The sequence below is a fragment of the Choloepus didactylus genome, chromosome 5 (genome assembly GCF_015220235.1).
Source record: "Choloepus didactylus isolate mChoDid1 chromosome 5, mChoDid1.pri, whole genome shotgun sequence".
NCBI lineage: Eukaryota > Metazoa > Chordata > Mammalia > Pilosa > Megalonychidae > Choloepus > Choloepus didactylus.
Window position 1 is genome coordinate 8,660,308 of NC_051311.1, and position 18,957 is coordinate 8,679,264.

General features: G+C 42.6%; 1 long non-coding RNA gene across 1 annotated transcript in view; it reads left to right on the plus strand.

The window, feature by feature from the left end:
* LOC119535101 overlaps positions 1–18,541 on the plus strand; it is a 33,518-nt gene extending 14,977 nt beyond the window's left edge. The window contains exon 3 of the long non-coding RNA XR_005217167.1: positions 17,792–18,541. This is a non-coding gene — a long non-coding RNA (uncharacterized LOC119535101). The remainder of the gene's footprint in view (positions 1–17,791) is intronic.
* Positions 18,542–18,957: the final 416 nt, after the last annotated feature.

Sequence of the window (18,957 nt, forward strand, 5' to 3'; positions counted from 1 at the left end):
TTTTAAGAATTAATTGAGAAGGCTTTATGCATGAATTTGGCTAAATCCTTTATATATCTCTTCATGTGCTTATGAAGCAGTGGAGCTATAGCCAGATGGAAGAGAAAGACACTAAGAATGGGATAACCCATTCTTGATGGAGTAACAGCTAGCCACCTCCCTCCCTCCTTGCCTACCTCCCCGTCTCCCCCCCCCCCCCAGCTACTTACCTTCCTCCCTACCTCCCCAACTCCCCATCTGTGTGCCCAGCTCCCTACCCACTTCCCTCCCTCTTCCTTACCGCCCCCTATTTATCCACCTCCCTATCCACCCATCCACCATCTACCTACCTCCCTTACCTCCCTCCCTAATCACTACCTACCTACCTAAAACAAACCATAGAAAGCTTTGGGGCTTGATTTTCTTCTTTGCGAAATGAGAGGATTGAATTTGATGATATGTAAGCATCTCTTCCAGTTACAACTATGCATGAAAAAACATTTGACCTCCTCTTAGAGAGTAGCCAAAGGGAAGATTCCTTTCTTCTGTTGTTCCACCACCATCACTGCTTGCTGGTGACCTAAGGTGAATTCCATCAACCAAGCAGAGAGCATTTCCTTTTCAAAATTCCTGGCTGGGGGTCTCCTAAAGCTTCCATTGCAGTTAGGACCGGGGTATCCGTGTCTTAATCTGCTCATGCTGAGGAACAGACAGCCTTCGAGGACTTCACCCAGTTGCAATGGGTGTAGAAAAATGTCCCCATTTCATGGGAATCTCCAGAACGAAGCTTCTCTGTTGGAACCTTTGCCTTGCATTTAAGCTGAGATCAGCAGGAGCACTGCAGCCTCGACCTGTGCAAATACAGGGAGCTCTTGAGCTCAGAGACCCTTTTGCCTCTTTTATTAGGTTGGTGCTCTCCTTATGTGTTTGAAGAGGAGCTATTTATGGTCTTGCAAACAAACTGCTGGAGGAAAGGAATTTAAAGGCTGTCCTTGAGCGAATTCAGGGGGATTTATTTCAAGAGGCTCAACTATGCCTTAACCCTTCTCCCTCTGCTGCAAGTCGCCCCCGTGCTGCTCCCCGAGGCCTGGAAGAGGGAGGTAGTCCTGAGTGAGCACACAGAGTTTGGCCCTGAGGAAGTTCCTTGACTCAGGGCACTGGCTCTTGCTCCGGAAAGCAAGAAGGCTGCCGGTGACCTCATTGACAAACAGGAAAGGAAAAGAAGTTCCAGATGAGAATGTCTCCTGTGGGTGGGTGGGGGCGCCTGGACGCTGGCTGGGTTATTTGCCAGCTCATTCCTGACTTGGTGATTTCAGACCTTTGTCACTGCAATCTGGCTGAAAGAATGCAGGCACTCATTTTGTTTAGAAAGTAAAGGCTCATACTCCTGCTTTTGTGTGAGCAACATAAAGCATGACTACAGCTGCAGATTTGATCATAAAGTGATTTGTTGGAAGAAAATGCCATTAGGCAGGGAAGAGTTTTTTTAAAAGCCTGCATAGCCTCTTCTCTGCATGTTTAGTTGCAGACAATTGGGTGCTGTGACTTAACATGTTACTTTTGCTTTTAGTCTTTTCTGCTGTTCACATCTTAGTCAATTGGCATCTCTTATGCCTGAGTTAGGGAAAGTAAGAAAATAAATCTTCTATTTGATCATTTGATTACCTTTTTAAAAGTGTGATGAGGGAGGAGGCTGAACCTCCTGTTAGAATAGGGCGATACGTGACTCCCAAAATACCTGCATGTGACGCTAATAGATGACACGCCAGAAAAAGGTTCTGTGCTCCAACGTATTTAGTTCACATTTCTTAAAGTGAACAAAGCAATCCCTGCTCTTGGTGGAACCTTAGCTGACCCTGCTGCTGTGTCATCCCAAGATGGGTGATAGAAGGGATGACAGCATCCTGGTGCAACCCGGCGTTGCTTGGAATGAAGTTGCCAGGCTGTTGCTAGGGAGGACGTGTCTCCTAGTGCAGTGCTTGGACTCCAGTGTTGAAGAACTGCTGCAGTTAGGGGGGCAGGAACCCCACTACGCAGCACCCCCTGCAGTCGTCCAGGCTGCCTGGTGTATCTTCTGTGGCTGCTAGTTAGTCCTGGGAACGTGGGCCCTGTGCTTTGGAAGACTCTGCTCGGGCTCTCTTCCAGCTGGGCCTCTTCCCACCAGGGCCAGTGACCCTCCTCCTTTCTTGACCAGTGTGGGCCTCAAAACATCACCCAGGAATTTGTTAGAAATGCATATTTTTGGACCTCAACCCAGAACTAGTGACTCAGAAACTCTGAGGAGGGGACCTGCAATCAGCGCATAGCAGTGTTCAGGTCATTCTGATACATGCTCAAGTTTGATAACCACTGTGCTCATCTTGACCCAGCTCTGGCTGCCTGAGACCCAAGAAATCCCTGCCCAGGTGGCTCTGAGCTCACTTCAAGGGCTTACACAGCCTCTTTCCTGGATCTGAGGACAGATGTACTTCTGATGGGACAAAAGCAGCTCTTGGAGGAAGGTCAGGGGTAGACGGAGCTTGAATTCGTGGGCTGTGTTGTCCACAATTATAATTTGGGTAAGACATTATGAAAATACATTTATCAAGGTAGGAGGATCAAGCACACTTTAACAGATTTTTAGTTTGATTTATAACTTTTAAATATTTAGACACGTGATATATGAGCCTCCATTTTTATTCTTGTCTTGGTCTCTGTAAATGTAAAGGGCGGACCTGCTGCTAAAAGTCCATGTTCTTTCACTTGCCCATTCATTCGTTGGCTCATTCACTCATTTCTTCTTTCATTCACTCACTCACTCACTCATTCATTTATATAGTAATTCATTTGATTTCCATGTTTTTATTGATATTTTCTATTTGCTGCAGTATTGTCAATGATAGCTTCCTATATGTTTTAAATTCATATTTATTGAGATATATTCACATACCATGCAGTCATACAAAACAAAGTGTACATTCAGTTGTTTACAGTACCATTATATAGTTGTGCATTCATCACCAAAATTGATTTTTGACATTTTCATTACCTCACACACAAAAATAATAAGAATAAAAATTAAAGTGAAAAAAAAAAACAATTAAAGTAAAAAAGAACACTGGGTGCCTGTTTCTCTTTTTTTTTCTTCCCCCATTTTTCTACTCATCCATCCATAAAGGAGACAAAGAGGAGTATGGTCCATATGGCTTTCCCAATCCCATTGTCACCCCTCATAAGCTACATTTTTATACAATCGTCTTCAAGATTCATGGGTTCTGGGTTGTAGTTTAGTAGTTTCAGGTATTTACTGCTAGCTATTTCAATTCATTAGAACCTAAAAAGGGTTGTCTATATTGTGTGTAAGAGTGCCCACCAGAGTGACCACTCGGCTCCTTTTGGACTCTCTCTGCCACTGAAGCTTATTTCATTCCCTTTCACATCCCCCTTCTGGTCAAGAAGATGTTCTCCATCCCACGATGCTGGGTCTAGATTCCCCCTGGGAGTCATATTCCACATTGCCAGGGGGATTCACTCTCCTGGGTGTCTGATCCCATGTAGGGAGGAGAGCATTGACTTCACCTGCCAAGTTGGCTTAGCCAGAGAGAGAGGGCCACATCTGAGCAATAAGGAGGCATTCAGGAGGAGGCTCTTAGGCACAATTATAGGGAGGCCTAGCCTCTCCTTTGCAGCAACAGTCTTCCCAAGGGCAAGTCCTGTGCTAGAGGGCTCAGCCCATCAAACCTGCAGTCCCCTATGTCTGTGAGCACATCAGCAGCCATCGAGGTGGGGAAGCCCAACACCCCTGCATTCTTCACCAGCTCCTCAAGGGGGCTCTGCATATTTTTTTCATTTTTTTTCCAATTAACTTTTTTTTTAAATCAACTATATAAAAAAAAATTTAAAACATACAATTAAAAAAACATTTCAAACAAACCATAACAAGGGAGTCCAACATGTTCCTACTCTACCCCAAGAAAATAACTCAATATAGCAACATTTCTGTGAACTTGTTCCCACCACACCCACCAGAAATTAACAGACCATAGTCATTCCTGGGCATTCCCAGAATGTTAAACTCCCCCACGATAGCTTATCTGTTCTTATTGAGTTATTGTCCCCCCTTCACCAGTTGCTCTCTATCGCTAGTTCCCCTACATTCTACATTATAAACCATTTATTTTAGTAGTGTGTTGTTTAACTTCCAGGTGTTTGTGAATTTTCTAAGTTTCTGATGGTTATTGACTTCTAATTGTATTCCACTGTGGTCAGAGAATGTGCTTTGTATAATTTCAATTTTTTAAAATTTATTGAGGCTTGTTTTATGTCCCAGCATATGGTCTATTCTGGAGAAAGTTCCGTGGTCACTAGAGAAGAATGTGTATCCTGGTGATTTGGGATGTAATGTTCTATATATGTCTGTTAATTCAAATTCATTTATCCAATTGTTTAGGTTTTCAGTTTCCTTATTGGTCTTCTCTCTGGTTGATCTGTCTGTAGGAGATAGTGATGTATTGAAGTCTCCCACAATTATTGTGGAAACATCTATTGCTTCCTTTAGTTTTGCCGGTGTTTCTCTCATGTATTTTGTGGCACCATGATTGGAAGCATAAACATTTATGATTGTTATTTCTTCTTGTTGAATTGCCCCTTTTATTAGTATGTAGTGGCCTTCTTTGTCACTCATAACATCCTTGCATTTAAAGTCTATTTTATCTGAGATTAATATTGCCAGTCCTGCTTTCTTTTGGCTGTTGCTTTCATGAAATATTTTTTCCCATCCTTTCACTTTCAATCTCTTTGTGTCCCTGTGTCTAAGATGAGTCTCTTGTGTGCAACATATTGATGGTTCATATTTTTTGATCCATTCTGCCAATCTATATCGTTTAATTCAGGAGTTTAATTATTACATTCAACATTATTACTGTGAAGGCATTTCTTGAATCAGCCATCCTATCCTTTGGTTTATTTTTGTCAGATATATTTTTTTCCCTCTCTCTCTTATTGTCCTTTAATGAACCAATATTGAATCTCTTTAGTACTGAACCTTTCTCCATCTCTCTCTCTCCTTTCTTTGTTTCTCCGTCTGTAGGGCTCCCTTTAGTATCTGAAGTAGGGCAGGTCTTTTATTAGCAAAATCTCTCAGGATTTGTTAGTGAAAAATTTAAGCTCTCCTTCAAATTTGAAGGAGAGCTTTGCTGGATAAAGTGTTCTTGGTTGGAAATTTTTCTCTCTCAGAATTTTAAATATATCATGCCACTGTCTTTTTGCCTCCGTGATGGCCGCTGAGTAGTCACTACTTAGTCTTATGTTGTTTCTTTTGTATGTGGTGAATTCCTTTTCTCTTGCTGCTTTCAGAACTTGCTCCTTCTCCTCAGTACTTGACAGTCTTATCAGAATATGTCTTGGAGTGGGTTTATTTGGATTTATTCTATTTGGAGTTCACTGGGCATTTATACTTTGTGTATTTATATTGTGTAGAAGGTTTGGGAAGTTTTCCCCAACAATTTCTTTGAATACTCTTTCTGGACCTTTACCCTTCTCTTCCCCTTCTGGGACACCAGTGAGTCTTATATTTGGACATTTTATTTTATCTGTCATATCCCTGAGGTCTATTTCAATTTTTTTAAATTTTTTTCCCCATTCTTTCTTTTGCTCTTTCATTTTCCATTCTGTGGCCCTTGAGGTCACTGATTCGTTGTTCAGCTTCCTATAGTCTTGTACTGTGAGTATCCAGAATCTTTTTAATTTGGTCAACAGTTTCTTTTATTTCCATAATATCATCTGTTTTTTTATTTACTCTTGCAATTTCTTCTTTATGCCCTTCTAAGGTCTTCTTCATGTCCTTTATATCCTGTGCCATACTCTTCTTCATGTCCTTTATATCCTGTGCCATGCTCTCATTGTTTGTCTTTAGTTCTTTGATTAATTGCTCCAAGTACGGTGTCTCCTCTGATCTTTTGATTTGGGTGTCCTCTACTTTTTAATCATGGCTTCCTTCAGTTCTTCAGACTACTTTGAAAGCCTTGTCTGTTAAATCCATTATCTGTTTGCTCTCACGGCAATCGCTTTTGCCTGCTTTTTTTTTTTTTTTTTTTTCTGGTGTATGGGTCATACTTTGTTTTTTTGCATGTCTTCTAATTTTTGGTTGGAAACTGGACATTTTAGAGAGTCTATTATAGCAACTCTGGATTCTGGTTATCCTCCTCCCCTGGGGCTTGTCTTCTCATTTGCTCATTTATGTGTTTAATGACTGGCTGGATTATTGTGGTGAAGGCTGTTATCCCCACCTTCTGCACCCATGGATACTTCATGGATGTTGCTCTGTTGTTGTCTTCTGGGAGACACAGCTTTGGGTTTGTCACCTGGGATGACAATGGGTTGGTGGGGCTCTCCTCCTGTTTTTCCCTGGCCATGCCCAGCTGTTTGGCTCCATGACATGCTGGTCGACTGCTGTGATGGTTAGGCTCATGTGTCAACTTGGCCAGGTGATGGTGCCCAGGTGTCTGGTCAAGCAAGCACTGGCCTGTTACTGTGAGGACGTTTCATGGACCTAAATCATCAATAAGTTGATTGCATTTATGGCTGATTACATCTACAGTCAACTAAGGGGAGTGTCTTCAGCAACGAGAGATGTTTAATCCAATCAGTTGAAGGCTTTAAAAGGAAAAGTGATGACTTAAGCAGAAAGAAGAGAGAATTTTCATCTCTAATTCAGCAAGCCAGCCTCTCCTGGGGAATTCATCAAAACCTTCATCGGAGTTGCCAGCTTGCAGCCTGCCCTATGGAATTTGGACTTGTGCATCCCCACAGTTGCATGAGATACTTTTACAAAATCTCATATTTATCATATTTATAGATATCTCCTGTTAGTTCTGTTTTCTTCTGTTTCCCTAGAGAACTCTGACTAACACAATTGCTCTATTTTTTTTCTCAACAGTGCCCTGGGGTGTAAATTGCTTGACAGACAGTTCCAATCAAATTCAGGCTCCTTTTAAGGAAAAGTTCCTGCAGTTGGTGTTTGATATTTTTTCTGACCCCAGGAGGGTTCCTCCCAGCCATGTCCTTCCCTAGCTCTTTCTTGTAAACTTGTCAGCTTACTCTTGAGCCTGTATCTTTACCAAATCCAGGAATGTCTTCCCAATTGCTCCCCCACCACAACCTCTATTGTTCTTGAGAGCACCCTTAGGCTTGATTCAGTTCCATTGGGAAGTGATTAGGGGCTCTCTGTTTTATAGCCAGTTTCTCTCCCCAGACAAAAGCTCTGAGCCATGGCCAAGTGGAGCTGGGTTGGGGACAATGGCTTCTCTGCATGACACTATGCTTTAGGAGATGAGCTCTTGGTGGTGGGGGAGTGAGGGAGAGGGACAGCAGCCTGAGGTCATGTCTGCTTGTCTCTCCTGGAATGGAATCACAGCCTGACGAGCCAGGGCAAGGGTGACGGGGGCCCCAGTGTTCTCAGCACTGCTGTGCCCAAAGTCAAGCCTCCACGTCACACCTCTCAATCACATTCGCCCTGGAATGTCTCAGCAACAGCTAGTCAGGGGCAGGATGGGAAATACTGGCAGCCCTCTGACTGGGAGCTGGGGGCAGAGCGACCCCTGTTTTTATGGCTGCAGCCATCTGGAGTGGAGTTTCTGCCTCGCTGAGCTGGGTGTGGGGAGAGAGGGAGAGGTCTTGGTTCAAATACCACAGACTCTTGTTTTTCTTAATGAATTTTCATAGATTTCTCAAATAGATGTTTCTTCATTTGCTGTATGCTCTTAGAACCACTTGAAGAGGCCTTAAGTGGTTGTTTTTTATATCATTGTCACCAGTTTCACTAGGGAGCAGGTCTGCAGAGCTCCTCGCACTGTCATCCAGAAGTCGATCTTCATATTAATTTATCTGAGCGTTCTGTTAAGCATGTGCCAGGTTCGGTGCTAAATGTTGGAAATACAGGTGTGAACAAAGGAGCCCAGTCCTTCAGCTTATGACCTGTCTTGGTACTTAGATGATGAAGGAAATTCAATAAATATTTGTCAACAAAATGAATGACTAACAGGAATAAAGTGTTTTTCTTTCATGCTTTTTATCAAGAGGTTTGGGAAATTCCTGGCCTATCTTGCTGGCTGAGTTTCCAGACATTTTGAGTCACCAGGAGTGTTACAAGGACAATGCCAGGTTCCAAGAGCCTTGCTCTGTCATGGCTTTTGTACAACATTCTTCCAATCCCAGCCTTACAGAAAGGACTGCAGGGAGTGGTCACCATCATCATTCCCTGTTATTTGTGTGTGTGGATGTGCCTTTGGGAAGTTCCATTGAGAGTTAAAACTGCAGCCTCACCACAAGGACCCAGGCTTGGTGACCACAGCAGTGTACCCTTGGTGTAGTTCTGGCCAGGAAAATCCCTATTTGGATCTGTGCAATGTCAGAAGACCAGTCCATTCATTTCTCTGGGCTTCTCTAATTCACATCTTCTTCCAGCATCTGATTCTGTCTCTTCCAGTGACCGAGGATGTGGCTTCTTCCTAGTCATATTGTTCTCTTAGGGAAACACTACAGAAATGCTGGGGAGAGCTGTGGTAAGAGGAAAAAGTCTCTAGTCCCAGAAAAACCTTGCTGCTGCTGCTCTGATCCAAGCACTTCATGGGTGGAGGCATAATCTCATCCACCCTCCAGATGGGTTGACAGGGTGGGGCTGAAGACATAGCAGAATAACTGGGAAGCTTCATCCAAATATACATTCCTACCACTCAACAGAACGTTCAGATAAATTAATATGAAGATCGACTTCTGGATGACAGTGCAAGGAACTCTGCAGACCCACCCCCTAGTGAAACTGGTGACAATTGTATAAAAAACAACCACTTAAGGCCTCTTCAAGTGGCCCTAAGAGCACACTGACCTCAGGAATTCCACAGTCTAATAAGGTCAGTGCATAATTTGACAACATACAGGGGATGATGGAGGGGTCTTTGGGAATGCAGAAGGTAAGAATCTAATTGTGTTAAGGAAGTGGGGTTTTCAGAGAAGGTTTCCTGGATGAGGTGACACGTGAATTGAGTCTTAAAAGGTGAGAGGCATCAGCCTGGGCATCGATGGTGGGGGGTGGACGTTATGGGCGTAAGGCCAGCCTATACACACACACAGGTGAGAGATGTCATGGGTGCTTGGAGACCCACAGAGCTGGGCTTATTAGATCATGAAGTGCAAGAGGAGGGGAGAGCAATGGATGGTGCTATCACAGGGAGCCTTCTACGGCTCATGAAAGAGTGTGGACTTTCTTCTCTCGGCAAAGAGCCACCATTGGATTGTTTTATACAGGGAGGGGCAGGGTCTGATTGTTGGCTCCAGAGGCAGGGAAACCAGGAGTCTGTTGATCAATAAATGGTTATGAAGGGTTAGATCTGAGAAAGAGTTTGGAGTTGTAATCTGTAAGAACTGGAGACTGGATGTGGGGATGAAGGAGAGGGAGTAGCTGAGGATTGTCAAGCAGGTATCCTGCAGATCAACCTTCCTTAAGAGTAAACACAAAAACGTATGTGCCGTGATAATCTATCTCCAGTCCAATTGTCCCCAAATGACTTGGATTGCAAATCCCAAAGCCTAGAATTCCGTCTTTTTTTATTTATTCATGTGTTGAAGATTCTTTTTTCAAATGCCCCATAATAAAATGTAAAAATGACTGAGAAGCAAATGCATTAAAATATTCTAATGTGCTAGCTGACAATTTTAAATTCTTGAGCTGAGACGGGTATAATTACGATTGGATTACATAAGCGTATACTTCGGGGGCATTTTTCTTCCTCTGGGGACTTTTCACACCAGAACATTTAAAAAAATCTTTTTGCACTTCTTTTGAGGGAAGTAGACGAGGAAGGAAAAGCAAAGGTATATTGCCCTTAGCAACTTGACTTGAGCCTTCCTATCACCACTAAGTAAAAATAGCAACTTGATTAAAGGATAAAGTACTATGGAGCTGTGCCAGTTGCCATGGGAAGGTCAACCCACCCTGGCTCCAAGGATCACACAGAGGACCAGCATTTCCAGACTGGAATAGAATGTGCTTTAGGTGTAGGTTGTTTAATCAACCAATCAATCAAATAATTACCCTAACTGATGTTCCCTAAGCACCTTCTACACACATAACATACAAACAAAGAGAAGCAAAGTCCTTGTGCAGACAACTAGAAAGGGGAAAATAGAGGGGGTGGGGAGAGAATTTCACATAGTGATAAATACTATGAAGAAAGTAAAACAAGGTAAAGAGACAGAGAATGGCTGGCTGGGGCAGGGGTGGGCTGGTGGGGAACTGCTTACGTGGGAGGATTTTAGTGTCTTTGTTTTCCCCAGCGGCATTACTGGTATATTTGACATATGGAGCAAATCACTTTTTAACAACCACCTCCTATACACCACAAAACTATTTCTGGTTACAATTGTGAAATTAAAAGAATAATAATGGCTATAAAAAAATATATAGTAAAATTTTTCTTTCCTTGAACTTTGTTTATATGTACTAATGATTTTTTAAAAAATAAAGCCTAAAGTAAATATTACAGTACAAAAAGGAAACAAGCACAGCTATGCAATAGCTTTTATATTTACTTCACAGTTTGAACTTCAATCCTTTGGCTTGAATCTAAGATAATAATATGTGTAAAAAATAACTTTCTGATGTAAACATATTTATGATTTTCCAGTAATTAGTAAGTGAATATTTTAATAAGTGTTAAAATAAAATATTAGACAAGTTATTATCTATGGGAGTTTGTTTGAGCAGTTTACAAGTCATGACTGAGGCATCATCCAGACTGTGGAAAGGAGCTCTGCCAAGGGAGGGGAAAAGGGGAGCTGACACAGGGCAAATGCAGAGGCAAACAAGGAAGTGTTCTGATGGGCTGCCATTGAGTTTTCATTTTGCCTGGTGGTGGTGAGGGTGGGGGTGTCTTACAAGGTGGGGAGCAGATATACATTGACTAGTATGGTATACTTGTCCACTCTGATAAGCTCTCTCTCCTGGACCAAAACTTGTTCATCACCAGGTGTTGCTTATCTGCTATTCTTCTAGGGTGTACCCCATTATTCCATCTTCTCAGAAAGCCCCTGTGGATCAATTGTTTTTCTCTTCTGGAAAATCCTTTCTTGGAAAGGGGTCCCTCCCAGCAACACCCATTGCAGGTGGCCATTTTATTTTGCTTAACAGTCCTCCCTTTTGGTCATTTTTCCAATGATCTTATTGGAAACTTGACCAAAACACTCTGGCCACCACCATTAGTTTCTTTCCACTGTCTAGTGGTCCAGTGGGCTCATTCTTTCTGGATGGCAGTGAAGTCTGTTGGGTGGCTGTTCAATCACACTTAAACCCTTAGAGTTGGGTTCCTTACTCAGTTGAGTTGATTATGACATGGCCCTCTCTCTAAGTTGAGGTGTCTATTATTATTATTTTTATTTATTTTTATTTTTAGTCTTGGTCCACTAGAGACAGCCCGATTTCTATCTCATTTCTCTTTTGATTAAGGGCAACCCATCTATCTTGAAAGTGGCAAGGAATTTGAGCAGAATCCTTTTTTTTTTTTTTTTAATGTTTTGGTTGTTTCATATAAAAAAAGGGATGTTTAGAATATCATACATTCATTTTAATGCATGAAATATCCATTTATATTTTTAAGAGTTACTAGATAATCTCTTGGATTCATATACACAATAATACACAAATTAGAAATCTTTCTTTAATAATCCAAGAGAACATTCCCTCTCATGTTTTGTATTGTTTTTAGCTAACTAATGATTCTATATGGGTATTAAGGATTACAGTTTAAAATAGAATAAAAGAAAGACCCAAACAGTTCACTAGAATAATTACCTTATGCTGTATTGAATAAACAATAGCACATAATTTACAAGACAAGAATTGGCAAGACAAGTCAGATTTTAAATAAGCATTTTTGGGGTAAGCTTCCATCATTCTCAACATTAATGTTAGAGAAAACATATATAATCACACTGAAAGAATATTTTCCCTTGCATATCCTTTAATTCCTTTAACCTTTTCAAATGTTTTAAACAAGCTGAACTATTTCAATCGAATTGACTTTGGGGCCAATTCCAACTGGTCCAGTTGAGAATGGTGGCAATTACATTTGGGAGAAGGGTAGCAAAAGAACAGAGAAAAGACGGGAAACCTGGTTACTGTATAGATGCCCCCATAAAGCTTGCTTGATGCAGATGTAACTTTCTTATTTAAAAATGACCTCTAAAATGGATTCAAGATAAATAATAAATCAAAAAACATTTCTTTATAAACATAGGCACTTATAGACACACACACACACACACACACACACACACACACATATCCTTTCTGAATATTTCTGTTTCCTGACACTTTTTTGAGGGGAAAAATAAAACAGAATAAATAGAGTCCCCAAAGAATATATTCCGGTGTTTGATCACATTTTATATTCAGTTCTTCTCTCCTATAAATATTTAGTACTGGTGCCACATTTTATTGATTTTTTTAATACCAATTTTGCTGAAATCATGGGCTTTTTTAAAATCCAATTTTATTGAGATATAGCCACATACCATACAGTCATCCAAAGTGTTCAATCAATTGTTCACATTACCATCATATAGTTTTTCATTCCTCACCCTGATCTATTTTTTGAACATTTTCCTTGTACCAGAAAAAGTGAAAATAAGAATAAAAAAAGAGTAAAAAAAGAACACCTAAATCACCCCTCTGCTCCCACCCTATTTTTCCTTTAGTTTTTTGTCCCCATTTTTCTACTCATCCATCCATACACTGGATAAAGGGAGTGTGATCCACAAGGTTTTCACAATCACAGTCACCCCTTATAAGTTAACATTGTTATACAGTCGTCTTCAGAGTCAAGGCTACTGGGTTGCAGTTTGATAGTTTCAGGTATTTACTTCTAGCTATTCCAGTGCATTAAAACCTAAAAAGTGTTATCTCTACAGTACGTAAGAATGCCCACCAGAGTGACCTCTCAACTCCATTTGGAATCTCTCAGTCACTGAAGCTTATTTCATTTCATTTTGCATCCCCCTTTTGGTCAAGATGTTCTCAATCCTGATGACACATTTTAAAAAACTAAATTCCCCGTGAAATCTACAAGATATTAACAAAATCTCCGTCATCTACTATCCCTATTCTTAGACCTTCAGAGTAATCTGCAGATTCACAATATGATACCTCATCAGACTTGCTGCAAGCATCTTTTAGTGTTTCTAGAAAATGATGATTTGATTTCTTCCTCTGTGGAATGACCTGAAATTACTTGTGGTTCAACATATAAATAATGTGTTTTCCTTTATGCTTTCTGGAAGGCTGGGATGATCTGAACTCAAAAACGTCAAGTTTGCACCTGACAGGAGATGGTCCCATGGTTGCAGCTGGTTGTGGAATCACTTTCCACTTTCACTACCATGCAAAAAAGAGAGTAAGCAGAATCCTGAAACATGGTTTGTACAAGAGATGAAAACATATAGACTGATAATCACAATTAAAAGCATAAATGCAAAGCATATTAGTTTTTCCCTGTGATGGTTAAGTTCATTTGTCAACTTGTCTGGGTTATGGTATCTAGTTATCTGGTCAAGCAAGCACTGGCCTGATTGTTACTGTAATGATAGTTCATGGATTTAAATCATTAGTCATTTGATTGCATCTATGGCTAATTACATCTACAGTCAACAAAGGAGATAGGCTTCAGCAAGGAGAGAGATCTTCTCCAATCAGATGAAGGCCTGAAAGGGGGAGCTGATGATTTCAGGAGTCGGAAAGAAGAATTTCTCTCTCTACTTCAGTCAGTCAGCTGAAAAGTGAAAGATCTGCAAAAGGTATAATTTAGGAACTCTAAAATCATGCCACTCATAATTTTTTTTCTTAATTTACTCTTGCGCTTCAAAATAATTATCAATTAAAATGAAAAAATTCAATTTAAAAGATATTAAAGTTCAGGAAAATATTTCATGTATGAACTAATGTTTCTTCTAAGAAAAATTTCGTCTTGCAGTTCTCACTGTTTTAAGATTTAAATATTAAATAAATGAATAAAAACTCTCCAAGTGGTCACATGGAGTGACAGAATTGAAACTCAAGTTTGTCTTTATAGTCACTGTGGCTCATTGTTTTATTTAGAGTCTAGTGTTTAAATGCGGGAATGTGCAGTACCGCAAACTGGCTTCACCCAGAGCTAGCTCAAAAGATTCTGAACTGGTGAAAACTTACTCTCCTAAGAACGCAGGTAGCTAACTCCACATGTGTCAGGGGCAACTGTATGACTGGGATCTTCTCCAGATTAAATTCCATATAAATATACTGTTTGTTAAAGAATAAGTAAAAAAATGTGATATTTTGATGCTTATATTTATTAATACTTAACAATAAACTGCAACCATTGCTTAAAATTTGGACCAACTAAAGATTTTTGGGGGGATAGGGGAGGAGTATTTATCCTTGATGTTTCTTAAAGTTGCTGGTGCATGGTGATGCTAAACAGCAAATGGATTTTGGTGAGATTTATTACTGTTTTTAAATTCTCTATACACAGTGTGCGCCGTGTTGCCTGATGTGGGATGTGGGTGGAGGGTGTGGTTGCTCTGCTCTTGCTGTGCCCCTGGAATTTCCCTAACCTCCTTCCCTTCTGCTGCCTCAAGTCCCCTAGTTGTTCTCTCCATTGGTGAAAGGCTTTTAGAAAGCAGAGCCCTGGTGTGGCATTACTTGGCACCAGTGATCATTTTCATTTCATTCTGGAAGAGTTTATCAGAGCCAGTCCTGAGAGTTTGGCCATTCAATCTTCCATTCAAATGTTTGTGTTTTTTTTTTTTTTAATGCTTTTTTTTATTGTGAACTTTAACATATATACATAACAGTGATAACTTTCAAAATATGATTTAACAAGTAGTTAGCAAATTTCAAAGAATGGCATGGGTCACAATTCCACAACTTCAGCTATTTCCATTATTGTAAAATATAACATACACACAGAAAGGTGTTAGCTTTTCATGTACAGCTCAACAAGCAGTTTCTTTGGTAATTTCAAAAATTGTTATGGGTTACAGTTCCCCAGTTCCAGTTCTTTCCTTATTATGCAATATAGGGTATATGCAGAAAGATGAAGACTTTGAAAGCACAATTCAATGAGTAGCTATAGAGCATATTTCAAAGGATGTTACAGGTTACAGTTCTGCCCTGTCGTTTACCTCCCAGCTACCTCAGCACCCCAGAATCTAAAAAATGTATATATTTATATAAAGTTTCAGTATTCATAGACCTTTGTTAAATCTTATCTTGTTTGTTGCTACACCTTCCTCTCACTTAATCCCTCTCTCCATCTTCAGGGTGTTTAATAATGTTTAATAATCCCATAATCTGGGCCAATGAATGTGACAGGGTTGTGTCCTAAGGGAATGCACAGACACATGGACAAGCAGTTTGTGTCCCGTGCGCTAAGGGTGGGTGTCTACTGGGATAGCAGAGACCTGAGGCCAACGGAGGGGAGACCCCAGAGGAAGCCAGGGGTCAGCTCCTTCACAGCCTGTAGGTTTGCAGCCAATGGCCCTGCAGCTGTCCTCTGAGAGTCCCTGCAGAGGGGGTCTGCAGGCTCTGAGTGCTTTGCAGAGACTCATTTCCGTGGCCGTGGGAGACAATGAGGAGGGAAGCATCTCAGCCCTGGGGAGCGGGGGGGCTGAGAGATTGGGTGACCCCATAAAGGGAAGTCAGGACCCCTCTGCCTTCACAAACATCCCTGACCTGCCCGACGCTCTTTCCAGAGTCCTGCTTCCTGAGAAGGCTTTGATATGAAGAGAACAAGGACCTCCTTCCCAAGAATTTCCTATGAATTAACTCGGCACTTCCTCTGCACAGACCTTTGCAAGAGTTCCCAGGGTCCGGGGTAGCTGAACTCCCGGCCCAGCTGTCTGTCTCGGGCCTGCTTTGCATAATGCACCTTGTGGGAGGCTGCACTTTGCTGTCACCCTCCCGGGAGGGTTCAGGTTTTAAGCTGTGGGATTGAATGGTTGCTAGCAGGGAGCAGGGCAAACTCAAACGCAGCCAGGCCTGGGTCTGCAGTAAAGGGAGCCCACAGGGTCTTCTGAGTCTGTTTTCTTGGGGTGAAAGTGTTCAAATCAAATAGGCTTTCCTTCCACCTCATCACCTATTTGAAGAAAGCCACATGGAAAGGATGATGCGCCATGCTTGCTCGATGACGTGGAGAAGGTCAACCTTCTTCGGGCCTCCATCTCCTCTTCTGGAATCTGGATTGGGTGTCTTGGATTCTGAGATCTCTCCCTCTGTGCTGAGAATCTGGCCTGAAATCTGAGGCCTGGGACCAGGGGTGTGCGAGTGGCTGGTGGGAGAGCGAATGGACACGCTGATGTCTGGAGGTCCCTGCCATCTCTGAGTTCGGATGAGCATCCAGGGGACTAGATTGTTAATAAAGGCTCATACTCTCCTTGAGGATTGGTCACCATTAGGGCTACAAGAAGAACCAAGCATGGTCCTGTGGTCCTTGCTCTCCAGGGGTTTACAGCTGTGAAGGTGGCACACGCAGAGTCCTTGCGAGGAAGCGGCCGACCCGGGAGTGCCTGCTGAGGATCCACAGAGCAGGCTCCTGGGACCCAAGGGGGTCTCAGTGCAGAGCGCGGATTAATTGCACAGAACACATCAACCAGGTGACACCTCCAGAGTTCTCCTTGGGAAAATAGAAGTGGCAATGGTTTGGAAGCTGGACTGAAGGAGGCCAAAGTCATAGGCCCCATATCTGATAACAAGGATAAAAAAAATGTTTGGCCAGCCACATGCCATGCTGGGCAGTGAAGGAGGCCTTGGCATCCATGGCAGGGGTGGGGGAGAACAGGAGGCCCACATAGCAGGCCCTCCAGGATGGGCTGTCGAGACAAACAGAATCAAATGGCAGTGTGGCTGGATCAGGGCACTCCTGGCCAGCTCTACGTACCCCCCAACAGGGCTATGCCCCCTCTCCCACCCCACAGCGCTGAGAGCACTGTCTCGGGCAGGGGACCCTTGACCCCTCAACCCAACCCAAGCCAAGGGATCCCACTGTAGGAGGCACAGTCGGGGCTGGCTGGGCTGTTGGCCAGTCAGACCCTGAGGTGGCTCTCCCTTCTCTGCAGGGACGCTGAGGCAATCTCTACCTCTGTTCCCCCCTGCAGATCTGCTTCTTTCTGTTCTTTCTCTCTTCCTGCTCATCGATGAGCATTTGGTGGAAAATGGCAGGCCTGGCCAGCTTTCCTGGTTCTCTCAGCTCTGGCGCCTGAGATCACTGTCTCTGGGTTACAATTCTAATTCCCAGCCAAAGAATCTCTCAGCCCATGTTGAGTCACATGTCTTTCTTGGGTCCAACCAGCTGTGGCCAGAGGATGCTCTGTCCCTTCCTCAGGGGTATGAGGAATGACTGGTTTCCACAGAAGGGAGTGTGGACACAGCCCTCTCTCCAAGAAGTGTCTTCCATCTCCATGCTGCCACATAGCTTCTCTCATTTTCTTAATTATTCACATGCAGGGGAGCCTCCTCTCCAGGGAAACTGTGGTAGGTGGTGAATTCCAGAGAACATTCCAGAGGGCCTGTTTCCCTAGGTAACGCAGGCCCTGGAACATTTGAGATAAAATTCTGTAGATGAGAGAATGAATGAATGGTCACTGCAGGGTCATCCTGCAGAGATGGACTTCAGCACAAAGGACAGTGCTGGGCCCTCCCTCGGCAAGAAGACAAACTGCTGGCCTTAGAGTGGCGTTGCGTTGGCTGTGTGCTGTTCGTTTTCTTCACACACATTTCCTAGTCATTAACTCAGTTCTGCCTCCACAGAGAAGTTGGCCGGACCTGCCGGACAAGAGCAGCCTGACTCCCTGACAAGTCGTCCATGTCGTGCCCACCTTGCGTTGTGTTCCTGGAAGGGTGCTGGCCCGACCCAGCCGTGTCGCCCAAGGGCTGACGCTGGGCTTCCACAGGAAGCTCGCTGCCTTTGCTGATCTTTCCACATCACTGATTTCACTCTCGGCCCTTCCTGAAGTCGAGAGGCTGCCCCGATGACAGGCGCTGGTCACGAGTGCTGGGAGGAGTTATCTTTTGAAGCTGGGTCCTGGATATTCAGCCCCAAAGAGGGCATGACATCCACCAACCATTTGGCAGTAGCACCCCATCCCCCAATTTGTTGGGTCTCCATTAACTGAAAGCCATCGTGTCCTTACAAAGCAGTGGGCATGGCTGTCACCCGGCTCCCAGCCCTCTGGGGAGTGGCTGTCCCCATCTCACAGTGCTCTCACTGCTACCTGGCAACTCACTTCTGGTCCTTGAACGCTACTTTTCAAATCACTGCCCTAAACCTAGTGCTATTGCTAACATTGTTAAAGTTGGGAAAAATTATTTGGCAGTTAGGAGGTAGATTGCAATTCCAAAGTTCCTCTTCTTTAAAAAAAAATAAATCCAAACTTACATTGTTCTCATTCTCATTCATTCTGGAATAAAGCTTGTTGCAAAGAAGTATTTGCACATGACCCTGTTTGTCCTCCTGGAGAATGACCTTGTTTGGGACACAAGGAAGATGATGTCATTGGCAGGTGCTGAAATTCACCCTGGGCTGCCAGGGGAGTCATCTGTGACGCTCTTAAATACATTTGGCTGAGATTGCAAATGCATTTTTAAAATCTCCCTTAAAAAAAACAAAGCTTTTCATATTTATGATCAATCTCTCAGAGTTATTAAGTACACTGTAGTGCTTTTTTGGACACATTGTGGGTTTTTTTAAATTGTCAGAGTTTTCATAATTGTTGGCTGTAAAAATTTGCATGGACATGTGTTTTCTATTAAGACATAACCTAACATATCCATTCATAACACATTACTCACTGTAGTTCCTCTATTAGCAGCTGGAAAAAGCAATGGAAAGTTGAATTGAAAATGAATTTATATGTGCACTTAGCTTGGTTAATTAGTTGCTGAAATAATGTCCCCATTTCTTAATGGGTGCTCCA